The sequence below is a fragment of the Anastrepha obliqua genome, chromosome 5, assembly GCF_027943255.1.
Source record: "Anastrepha obliqua isolate idAnaObli1 chromosome 5, idAnaObli1_1.0, whole genome shotgun sequence".
NCBI lineage: Eukaryota > Metazoa > Arthropoda > Insecta > Diptera > Tephritidae > Anastrepha > Anastrepha obliqua.
The window spans coordinates 115099009-115111408 of NC_072896.1; positions in this window are offsets into that span (position 1 = coordinate 115099009).

Here is a 12400-nt window from a genome sequence, read left to right on the forward strand (position 1 = left end):
ACAAAAGAGTGGAAACGAATAGTCACGCGACTTTAGTTGTGCTTCTAAATTAACCAAAGCGCGCTAGTTTGTTTCGAACTCGTGGATTTCCCTGCAATGTATCTTAAAGGATATCCCAAAAGTATGCTTCGACAAACAATGCGAAACGAAAAATTAGGAACATTCGCAGGTCGCTGCAATTCATGCGACTCTTTTCTTTTAAATATTTATTTTATTATTCTAACTCACTCTAGGTTTTTTCCTAATCTAAATTGAAAATAAATTTCAAAATCATACGCGCACACATGCACATATTTTTCTTACTCTATAAGCAAATAACAGCCACTTGCTATCGCCCATTTTCCCACCAAACAGCCAAAGTGGAAAATAAAAAGTACACTCAGAAAGCAAAACATTATTTAAGCTGTCACATCAGCACATTTCAAATGATTGCATAAAAATTAATAAAATTTTATTACACACGCATACACTCAAAAAAAATAAAAAAAAGAAGTGGAAAGGAAGCAAAATGAATAGTCATCAAATGGCAACGGAAAACGAACAAATAAATATGTTAGGCAAAAAGCGTAAAAACAAAAATGGAAAACAGTGAACGCAGCAAAAAGGAATCTATAAAAATCACTGCAAGATCGAAAAGGGACGATAACAATTTAAGTCATTTGAGCATCACTGTAATCCGAGCAGCAGTCAACATTAAGTAGGTAAACTAAGTGCCAACATTTGTGTATGCTTACGTATGCACACACATGTAAACGAGCACGTACTTGTATGTATGCATGCTCAGTACTTGAAAGTACCAAAAACACCAACAACAATAAGAAAGAATGCCTGCAAATGGCGCGGCGCGGCGCGGCGTATGTTTCAAAATGTGAAGTGGCCAATTTCGGCGACAAGTAAAAAATACACATAAAATTTAATATGCGAGGGAAATTTTCTACTTTCATGCATACATACACATATTCATACATGCATACATATACACATACGTCTGTACGTACGATTGCATGCATTTTTACACATAAGTGAGTGCTGCTTGTGAATGCGGCGGAAAGTCACAGGAAATATTGATGTTTTTCTCAAACAATTTTCCATTACGGACACTGGTCCACTGCCATGCCTGGCCCCTCTTTGTATGCTGAGGAATTCAATGTCCATCCGGTTGCTTGCTAGTTGTCAATTTTTTCTTATTTTTACTGTTTGCTGTTTGTTGAGTAATGTGAGCAGAAATGCGAATTCAATTGAAAATAGTGCAAGCGAAAAGTGAGTATGGGACAATGAGCGACAATGGAAATGCGTATGGGAATGGGAAAAATATTTTTTCAGTTGAGTATCAATAAAATGGCAATTGTCAAATGGCGAGCCAATGAGGCAGACACATAAACAAATGAACGCAGATGCTAAGGGCACACATGCATGTATGTATGCGTGTGTTGATGTACAACTATGGTCAAAATAATAGTGCAGTGATATTTTTCCAAAGCCTTGACGATTATTTATTAATTTGATTTTTATTCTTTAATTTTTTTTTAAATAAAAACTAAATACAATTATAAAGTCATTTTTAATAAAAAAAAATTTTAATAATTTTAAATTATTAAAAAAAATTCAAATAAAAAAATCTAAATTATTAAAAATTATTCTTTTTTTATTATTTGTTTTTATTATTTTTATTTTTTTATTTTTATTAAAAAATTAATTTTAAAAAAAGTTTAAATTTGTTTTAGTTTTGTTTTTTAATAAAAGAATTGTTGTAATTTTTTTTAATAATTCTTTTCTATAATTTTAATTAAACAACTACAGAAAATGCTTTGTTAGGTAGTTTTTATGATCACGCCTTTGTGATATGCCTATCTGCCCAGCGAATTAAGATATGTGAATATTAAGAATTATAACTTCGATTAAGAATAAAGGGAAAGTAGGGGCTGAGAGTTTAAAATGAGTTTTCTTTATTTTTCTGACATTGAAAGCCAACTTGTAAATTTAATTTCTATTAACAAAGTGAGTGGAAATTGATATTTCTTTTATAATCTTCAAAGTAACCAAAGCGACCAATACGCATACGTCAAAGCTTTTTCCAACCTTTAGTTTTCAGTCTGATTTTGGAATTGCTTTCAACTTCTACGAATTCTTCTTTTTCTTTTATCGCTTTAATTGTCTCAAAAGGCTTTACGCGACGTGGTGACTTGAGTCGTGGGAACAGCCAAAAGTTACACCTGACAATTCGACTTGAATACTCAGCTTGTGGAACGAAACTTACGACCTTTTGGTCAAAATGCTCCATACAAGATGACATTTGTGAGCCGCTCCAATGCCTTGGTAGCGAAGTCACAAGTTTTTTCCACACTTATGTCCTCATGCGACGAGCTTTCAGCCTTGACATTTAAAGTGCGCTTATAAAATACTCACTACCTACAGTTTGACGTGTCATCATTCAAATTTGGAGTGTATCAGATGTCTGCAATCAAAGAAATCGGACCACAATGCTTTGATTCTGGATCGACTTTGTCGTTGCTTTCTTGTTTTGGCTCTGCTGTGAAGTGGCAGTGGGATAGCATTTCGTTCGCTTCGATGTTATACTCATAGGCTCCTGTCACATAACCGATAACGATTCCTTCGATAATACATATTTCGAGCCAAACTAGGCAATGATATGATTTTTTTGCAATATGTTTGCGATTCATAGCACAAACTGCGCTTCTATTCATCTCATTACCAAAATATATCTAATTATGGAAAAATATATCCAATTTGCTCAACACCAAAATTTGCATTTAGAACGAAATTATTGCCCACTTAAAGAAATATACCGTTCCCGATCTTCTTTCATTTGAAATACAGCTTGAAATCATTACTGAAAGTGTCTGTTTCGCAGTTTTTACCACTTCACATTTATTTTCTTCCGTATTTTCTTTCCGTATTTTTACGAAAATTTGTATGCATATTGGTATGAAAATTTTTACGAAAATTCGTATGAAAATTCTTATGAAAATTCGTATGAAAATTTGTACGAAAATTTTTACGAAAATTTGTATGAAAATGTTTACGAAAATGTGTATCAAAATTTTACGAAAATTCGTATGAAAATTTGTACGAAAATTTTTATGAAAATTTGTATTACGAAAATTCGTATGAAAATATTTACGAAAATTCGAATGAAATTTGTACGAAAATTTGTATAAAAATTTTTAGGAAAATTCGAATGAAAATTTGTATGAACATTTTTATGAAAATTTTAATGAAAAGTTTTATGAAAATTTGTCGTTTTTTTATAAATTTGGTATAAAATTTGAAACTGTAGTTTCTAAAAAATAATGGATAAAAATTAAATTAATAAAAAATAAATGAAAATTACAAAAAAACAAAAAAAAAATAAAGTACTGAAAATGTTGTGGTATTTCAGTTTTTACGCGAACTGTATATAAACACACCCACACATACCTATACGTACTCCTAAAATGCATTGCATCGAAGCGCATAAGCGAAAAGCTAGCACCATCAGTGGCGTTCGAAAGTCTTCTTATTGTACTCCATATCTATTACCACCACCATCATCATCATTGTCATCTTTGAAATCACTGGTGATAACATCTGGAGAAAGCATTGCGAATCCTATTGGTCATCGGGCAATAATAAAAAGTATCTACTAAAATACTCATATACGGACGGGTATACGATTACGAATTCAAGACGAGCGCAACGAGCATCAAATTAAAGAAAAATGGCTTATAATAATTTTTATATTAAAAAAGAAAGTATAAATGCGCTTATGTGTTCAATGAATTTCCTTAGAAGTGCACATACAAACGCACTCGTTGACATTAATATATTTGTAAGTATGTATGTATGTATGCACGTAAAGAGCAATGCTGGTTTGATCTTAAAGCAATGAAATCGAAAACTCATTCAGTTCAAGTCACCCATGCTGCTGGAATTATACGCTGATTCATTCAGACGTTGCTGTATAATATATATATGTATGTATATATGTGCGTACGCGCGTGTATGTGGACAAGCTTACGCACACGAATTCTATTTATTTTGCTTGTGATAGCAATTGCTTTTGATTTGTGACCAATGGCGGAGTTAAAGACCAAACAAAAAATCCATTAGGAAGCTAATATATATGCGCCTGTATGCGTGAATACATACATACATATGCAAGTATGTATAGGTATGCTTGTACATGCATATGTTTGTATGCCTTGCAGAAAAATCAACTATTTTTCACTTTACAGCTCTGAACTGGTATTTACAGGGCGTTTCCTAGCTGAGCTACAGAAATTTGTGAATTATTCATACATGGAAGCTCAGGTTATTATCTATAACAGAAATATGTCAAATTCACGTCCAAAGTCGAAAAAGTCTGGCCAAACTTTCCTGGGAGCTCTACGGAGGGTTAAATAGTATAAGGAGGTTAAAGATTGCAGAAATCCTGCAGTGAATTGAATTCAAATGCTCGTAAAGTTGTTCTCCGTTCCCTCAATAAAGCTGAACCTCTACCCTGACGTTGATCTCAAATAAAAATTTGATATATAAGAAAAATATTCCGATTTTCGTAATTTGATTTTCAACCGGATTTTTAACAGTGATTCTAGAATCAATTTGCGTAGCTGGCGAACTTAATCGTGTGCCGATTTCACTCCTGCTTTTTATTCTTATGATAAGCAGAAGCCGACACAATTTTTGATGCAAAAATCAGATATAGTTTTTAAACTTAAAACTTGATTCCCTTTAAAAGTGGAAGGTTATGTAACATCATGAAGCCATTTTTTTTGTACAGTGTCTCAAAATACTACTCGCCCTCTTCTAAACTTAATAGGATATGTAAAAATATGAGATTTTCTGAACACATATTTATCGTATTCGAATTCGGCGTCTCAAAAACCTTCGGAGCAGGTCTATATTAGTTTAGGAAAAACAAATTCCTGTGCTGTTTTTTGTTTGTTCTAGTCAGTTGTGAGTTACAGAGTGTTAACAATGGAAGTCAAAAAAGAGAAAATTCGGTAAATTTTACAGTTGGCTTTGATAAAGGCGAAATTTCAACCCAGGCCTCTGAAATTGTTAATGGTGTTTATGATGCCGGTACTGTAACAGATAATTACGTGCAATTTTGGTTTCGTCGATTGCGTTCAGGCATTTTTGGTGTTAATGAAAATGTCGATAAAGTCGATAAAATCAGAGATATAATCGGAGTTGACAGGAGCGTTAGTAGTCATACCATCGCCCATGAGCTAAAGATCGACCATAAACCAGTTTTACACCATTTGTGCAAAAATTCTATGCAAAAGTAATGGATTTATTTTTCCCCAAATTGTACTTATGTCATATTTTGCAATCACTACCTGCCTGTTGGCTTATGATATATTTTCCCTACAGGGATTATTTATAAGTTGCTAGTACGTGTGTTTGTGTGTATGTTTGCATTTTGATATTTCTGCGAAAATTCAATCACTTCGCATTAGTGTCAATTGATACGGCTGGCGCTTAATCAGAGCGGCGTGTCACACTTAAGAGCCTATTTATTGCACTTTCGCTGAATTTGGTGGAAGAGAAAGTAATTTTTTTAGGAATTCAAGATTAAGAGTTTTTAAGAATTTTTATATAACGCACGCAGCTTACACGAACATACATTATACTGAGTAAATATCATATAAAGTATGCTCAAACTAGTCCTCAATATAATAGAGGCGCGCTGAATTACCAAGTTTTAGCATTTTCTTGTCATACATTTTTTTAAATGTTTCTTGAAGAGCATAAATGCCTTGTACCAAAAGCTATATAACTCAAGACTTCAAACTTCATACAAAATCCATAAATTTTTAAAAACTAAAAAAATTATAATTTCAATTTTTAGAATTTTCAGAAAAAATCTGCGTATGCAGTTGCATGGCTCATTCAATATCAATATAACAAAGTGCAAGTTTTAAGTGGCTGAAATTTTTTGTTGATATGTGAAATTTTTTTTCTTTTAGGTATATAAAGAACTTCATGAGAACTTTTGCTTTATATGGCAGAAAATTCTGAACATCGTATGGGTGAAAAAAAATCTTAGAAACCAACGCGATGTTTCAGCGACTTATACTATGTAAAATTGAAGTTTTCTAAAGATTCTAATTGGATTAAGCTAGGTTATAGTGGCAGGCCGAAGCCACGCAGATAAAATTTTGGTCCATAGTGATACCAGATCAGCGTCCTATTTTAGCGAAAATATGCATCGCGCAAGATGCGCGTACTGTTCCTGAATTTTAGGAGTTGCTCAAGCTCCACTTCGGGAATAAAAAATTAGTATTTCAAAACTGAGTACACCCAGGGAGCATAGTCTCGTTTTCGAGAGAGCAGGACAGTAGCAGAGGAGAGGCTCCAGGAACTCCTCGCACTGCTACTACTTTGAACACAGGTGTAGATATGTGCATATATTTTGGTATAAAAAAAAACTACCGATTTAAATTAGCAGAAATTTTTTGGCAAAGGTGTAAACCAGAATTTGCACAGACTAGGCTTAACAAGCACGAACAGCAGATTGACTGTCTAAGTTTTCCCCTCACAGTCATGCGCCCAGCTTAATTAATTTTTAGGACAGGGCGGCGGTTTCAAAAGTGGTGAAGCTTTTTAGTCTTCGGATATACTATATCATTGTTGCGACGGCAGCTTTGATGATTCATTGGACATTTTCAACCTCCTCACACGCATAAAAAAAGAAAACAATATTAGGAGAGTAAGTGAAGAATACATTAAGAGTGGAAATATGGGAATTGAAACTTTTGAATCGCTATCGATTTTCTCTAGGTTTGTTTTTTATTCATACGGTTATATGTTTTGCTCCTCAAAATTTTCTTGATACTTCTAAAATTAGGATATGTTTTAAGCTAACAAGAAAAAGTGTTAGAAATATTGCTAGCGCGCTCAAAAAATAGTTACGCAGTGACAAAAAATATAGTTCGAGTAATAATTTCTTCTCAAGTTATGACTTCAGACTCGTTGGTGTGCAATTTAATTTTCTATCCATAGTGGGCTGAGAAGTAAAGAGTATTATTTCAATTTGTGGTTGGTAGCCTTGGTCACCCTTAGAAGATATAACTCGCGAGCTCAAATAATAATGCTCACATTACTCATATGAAGGTACAGTTTCGGGTACATGTTGAATATGTTGCTCGCGAGCTCAAAAAATTATACTCGCGAAGGTAAAAAATTCCACTCACAGTTTTGGGTATCTGTTAAATATATTACCCGCGAGCTGAAAAAATAATACTCGCGAGTAAAAAAATAATATTCGCGAGTATAGAAAATAATACTCATACCCTTCATCTCAAGATTAAATTTTGATTATCTGTTGAAGGTATTATTCGTGAATTCAAAAAGTAATGCTCACACGCACATGTCATATTCATCACCTTATGAAGGTAATACTCGCGAGTTTAAAATATAAATCTCTTTCACTCACTCCTACTCTGACTATGTAGTTTTGCTAACTGCCGAAGACACAACTTACGAGTTCAGAAAATTATATTCGCAAGTTCAAAAAATAATATGTGTGAGTCCGTTTTGACTAACCCTCACCATAGTTGCTTATACGAGTGCGCTTCGCCAGTCCAATTATTATTCTTGCTGCCAGAAAATATTGCACAAATCATATATAACAAACAGGTGTCGCCTTTTCATAAGCTACAAATTTACATTAAATTCTTAGCCACAAATGCAAATCTCATGGCCAAAATAATTAAATTTTGAATTAGCTAAATTCGCCTAACGCTGAGGTCGACAAGCGAAACTGCTGGAAATACCAACACAAATGCGGTCACCAAACGGTGGCCGGCCACCACAAATTTAGCCTAGACATGCCATACGCTGGCAATGGCATTTGTAATGCAATGATGCAGGTACGTGTTTGAGTGACAGAGGTAACCAAAAGCAAGCGAGAATACTGAGCCGGTGAGCGCTTGAGAGTAAGTAAGTGGCATACATCAACGCGAGTGATAGCCACCTCTACTACTTTAGTTTGCCAGTGACTGCTGAAAATTAAAATCTACAAAAGTGCTTAAGTACTTTCGCAACTTATACACACACACCTTCAGAGTCTCACACATATCCTTGTGTATAACTATATGTGTGGACATTACAGAGTGCAGTACATCTGCATTTTAAGCGCTGCCCATGCGTTCGTAAACAAATGCCAAGCGAGAAAGTAGTATCAAAAATAATTAAAATGTCTTCACTGCAACTACATCAAAAACATTCAAGTAGGCGAATGTACCTGTGCAAATGTGTATGTGTACGGTGGTGCGTCAGGTAGGAGAAGTGCTTTTTCTTCTTGCTGGGTATTTATTTTGATGAGTAAGCTGCTGCACTCATGCACATTCTGCCACTCACCGGTACATGAACGTACGTATATATGTACATACCAGGTATATGGTGCATGCCACACCACAATTAATTGAGAGCAAAGTGTGGCTCAGCTGCTGGTTTGGATGGTTGGCTTATAACGGCGGTGCTACGGCCAACGACTCGTACAAATGAGCGGCTTTAAAAATACATATTTGCATTAAGGTGTGTGTATGTGTGTGTGTCAGCTTTCACTTACGCGCTATCCCTGTAGAAATTTGAAACAATACAAAGGATGAGAGGATAGTCTGAATTCCGAGTTTCTTCCACGATATGCTGTGCGCGTGCTGAGATTATTTTGCAAATGCGGAGTATAGAGGGGTGCCATTCATTGGCAGCCAATAGTGGAAAACGTTTTTCTGTTAAGTATTTCATTGTAGTTTCTGCACAGACGCTGTGTCTTAAGCTTTGCACGCCTAAAAATTCTCAAGCTGAGTGCCTTAGCGGAACGAAAAAATATGCTTTTTACGGTAGAGTTGTGGTCTAAGTCTAATTTCAACAAGTTATCAAAAAAAAAAAAACAAAAAAAAAGCTGAAACTAGTTGACAACTAGTTAGTTTGAGACCAGTTGTAATAGTAATTTCTCTTACCGAAATATAAATAGTTACAAATGAGGAACTCAAAAAAACTAGAACACAAGAATAAATTCATACAGATTTCTAAAAAGTTTATTGCGAATTTTCCTATGGCCTCTTCTGCAGGGTTTTCAACGTCAGAATGCATGCTTGTAATGCAGGTGTGTATGTGTGCATTTTGGTATCGCTCGAAAGGCGCACTTAGTTGGCAGCAACTCTTGGCGACATTTAAATAATTTCTCTAGTGTTGGCATTTTAATTATTAAATGTGCCTTGCAAACCAATACATACACATACAGAAACATACCAATGAATAACGTATATGTACATGGGTGTACATGACACATGCAACACCGGACCTGGCGACGCCAGTGTCAACGTACATAGAGGGGGGAGGCGGCACAGAAGCAGATGAGCTGCACTCAAAAAGAGAACAAGCAAAAAAAAAAAACAGAAAAAAAACGTGAAATAAACTAAAGAACCTCGAAAAACCTCAGAAAAAGTAGAACGAAATGGCTTGAAGTACCGTACCACCTTTGCATGCGCACAGCAGCAGGACTTTCCCGCAGCCATTCACTCACTCAAACGCGTATTTGCTTGATATTTTAATTCAAAAGTGAGGCCAGCTACCCGCATGTGTGTGGACAGCTAAGCCACACACATGTCAGTTCCGGTTCCACTCTGGTGCAATATGAGCACTCGTATGTGTGTGTGTGTGTACATAGGTGCATAGTACTTATTTATGTATGTAAAACCGACCTAGTACCCAGTAGTTCGGTAGACAACTTAGGTTTATACACACACTCACACTCACATCTGTGTATGTATTATATGTTGAGTAAATATGTGAACATTTATTCGTCCTGCGGCTGTGAAGACATTAAACACTGTCAACAGCACGTTTTTAATACAGCTGCGTACAACAACATCAACAACGACGACTACAACAACATTGAAGAAACACAAAGAAAAAAATTAAATGGAGATTAATGTGAAACGAATAAATAGAAGTGCGACACAGGATGGAGCTGAGTGTGGCAAAGTATGTGACAACATAAAAATAGAAATGAAAGTAAACACGTAAAATTCAAGCGAACTAGGAATGGGAGTCGGAGTGGCAAATAGCATGTGGCAACATAGAAAAAAAAAAACAAAAAAAAAAAGAATTATGTATTAAATGAATTTAAGAGATACTTGCAATAAATTTCCTTGAATTTCTCCCAATATAATTTAGTAAAAGTGTAACCTAAGTGAGAAGAAGAGTTCCTCCGATGTAAGGAAATATTTACGGAAATTGAAATTTGCCGACTTTAATTGAAGGTTTTTTGTGCGCAAAATTCTAACATATGTATGCCAGCTGTTTCCTATGCGATATAAAAGTAGTTATAGAGAGTATAGAGTCACAAAGCAAGCCGGAGTAGCCTAGCCTGTGTGTCTTCGGCAGCCACACCTAAGCTTAGATTGCATGCAATCATTTTCTAAGGACAACTTGATTATTCCACTGTCGGAAATTCTAACAGGAAATTGCTGACTGAACTGAACTGGGAATTTGTACGTGCGAAATCTCTATATTTTGCGAAAAAGAGAACGATACTGCAGGGTACATGCTTGAGATATGTATATCCTCTACCGATGCACAAATGGTGAATCTTAATAATAAATAATCTTTAATAATGATTTCCAAGTATTTGGGGTCGAATAAAAAGACATTTTCCAAATCTTTAAAAGGAGGACAATAAATATGAAGGTCCGGTAAAACTCATCGGCCATTTCGATAATAAATATTTCTGACAGCTGGTACTCTTTGTTTGTATTTAGATATAAGCCTTTTAGATATATCCAAGAAATATTTATAATTATTATTTATAAAAAATATTTCTACATTTAAGTTTTGATGTGCGTAAGTGCATTTGTAATTTTGTGATCGCATGATCTTATATATTGAAATTCCTGGAAAGATAATATCGTTACCTAAGAAGTTTCAATCCAGCACCGGTCCTCATTTTGCCGTAAAACACAAGCTTAAAACTGATCTCATCACATTCTTAGTGTACGATCCTTTAAACAGGAACGCCAAATTGTCCGGCTAAGAGTCCTTAACCGACGAAAAGTACCCCTTGAGGCATGCAAGTGTTGGCTCTGTCGGAGTTCCAGGCACTGACGACTTTTTGTTAGCGTCCCTGTTCCTCCAAAACTCTTAAGAGCGACATTCTCTCTGTAAAAGCAAAGTGAGAGCGATGCGCTACTGACAAGATAATGAAGAGGCTGAGCGGGATAAGTAAAGGTGATTCCAAGCCTAATGGATGAGCCTCTTTAAAGTGAGCCAAAGAAGTTATCGTCGCGAGTGATCACCTCAAAGTAGGGAAAGGCGACGAGAAACTCATTCACATCCGGCGCCGAGGAAACCGGCTTCGTAACAGCCAAAGGTTTCTGAACAAAGCCTAAAGTGCATCCAAGCGCCCCTAGCCTTCAGCTTCTCGACAACATCGATAGTCACCGTCACAGCCTTCCAAAACCTCTAGCGAGGTGCCGAATAAACACCTAGGCAATTATCTGCCGGTGGCACGCTAATGGTAACGTATCTTCATATGGAAATCGGTCCTAATGGCTCTCCGTAAAGACTATAAAACTACCCTTACCTACGTTCCCACGACAGCTGATTCTACGTTATCGAAGCGATCCGGATTTATATTTGACCAAAGACTGTCAACACACTGCTACAATAACAACGACAACCCTTGCGAGACATCCCGACCCTTCACCGCTTATCCGGGATGTCGGCTAGCAGCAAGACCGTGTCTTGTTTGTATCGTGTGCCGATTGGGCGTTTATTAGTGAGGCGAAGTGGTTTAATCACACTGGGAATTAGAGGGGGAACTTCAGCCCAAGTAATATAAGTGGTATTTCAGTGGGCTTCCAAGCTTAGGTGAGCCCCTCTATATGCTCGTGGAGAGTGGAAACCACCGTAAACTCACTTAATCTATTCTAGTATACGATTAGTTAGTTAATATAGTCACCTCTGTTTGTTATAAATTACCTAGATTTGCGAAATTTTATAAGTAAATATTTTTGGTATGTGAGCTCCTAAATTAACTTCCTTTTTGACCTCTGGATGAGTCTGTAGAGTTAGTGGAATTAAGGTTTTTTGATCAATGAAATATTCGAAATATTTCATTGCATTTACTCTTGTGCACACTCTCTTCTTTCTCTCTCTATATATTTCTCTCTCTCTCTTTCTATAGATATATGAACATATATTTATCTCTTTTTATATGTATCATCTCTCTAGCTCTAGCTTATATGAGACCATGCGTATTTCTCTCTCTTTTCATCTGACTGATTCTCCGAATTGCTTGACAGGTACTCATTTCATTCATTGAGTATAGATTTCTTACTGATCTTAAGTTGACATTTCTTAATTTCATATTACACTTTTATTTTCAACT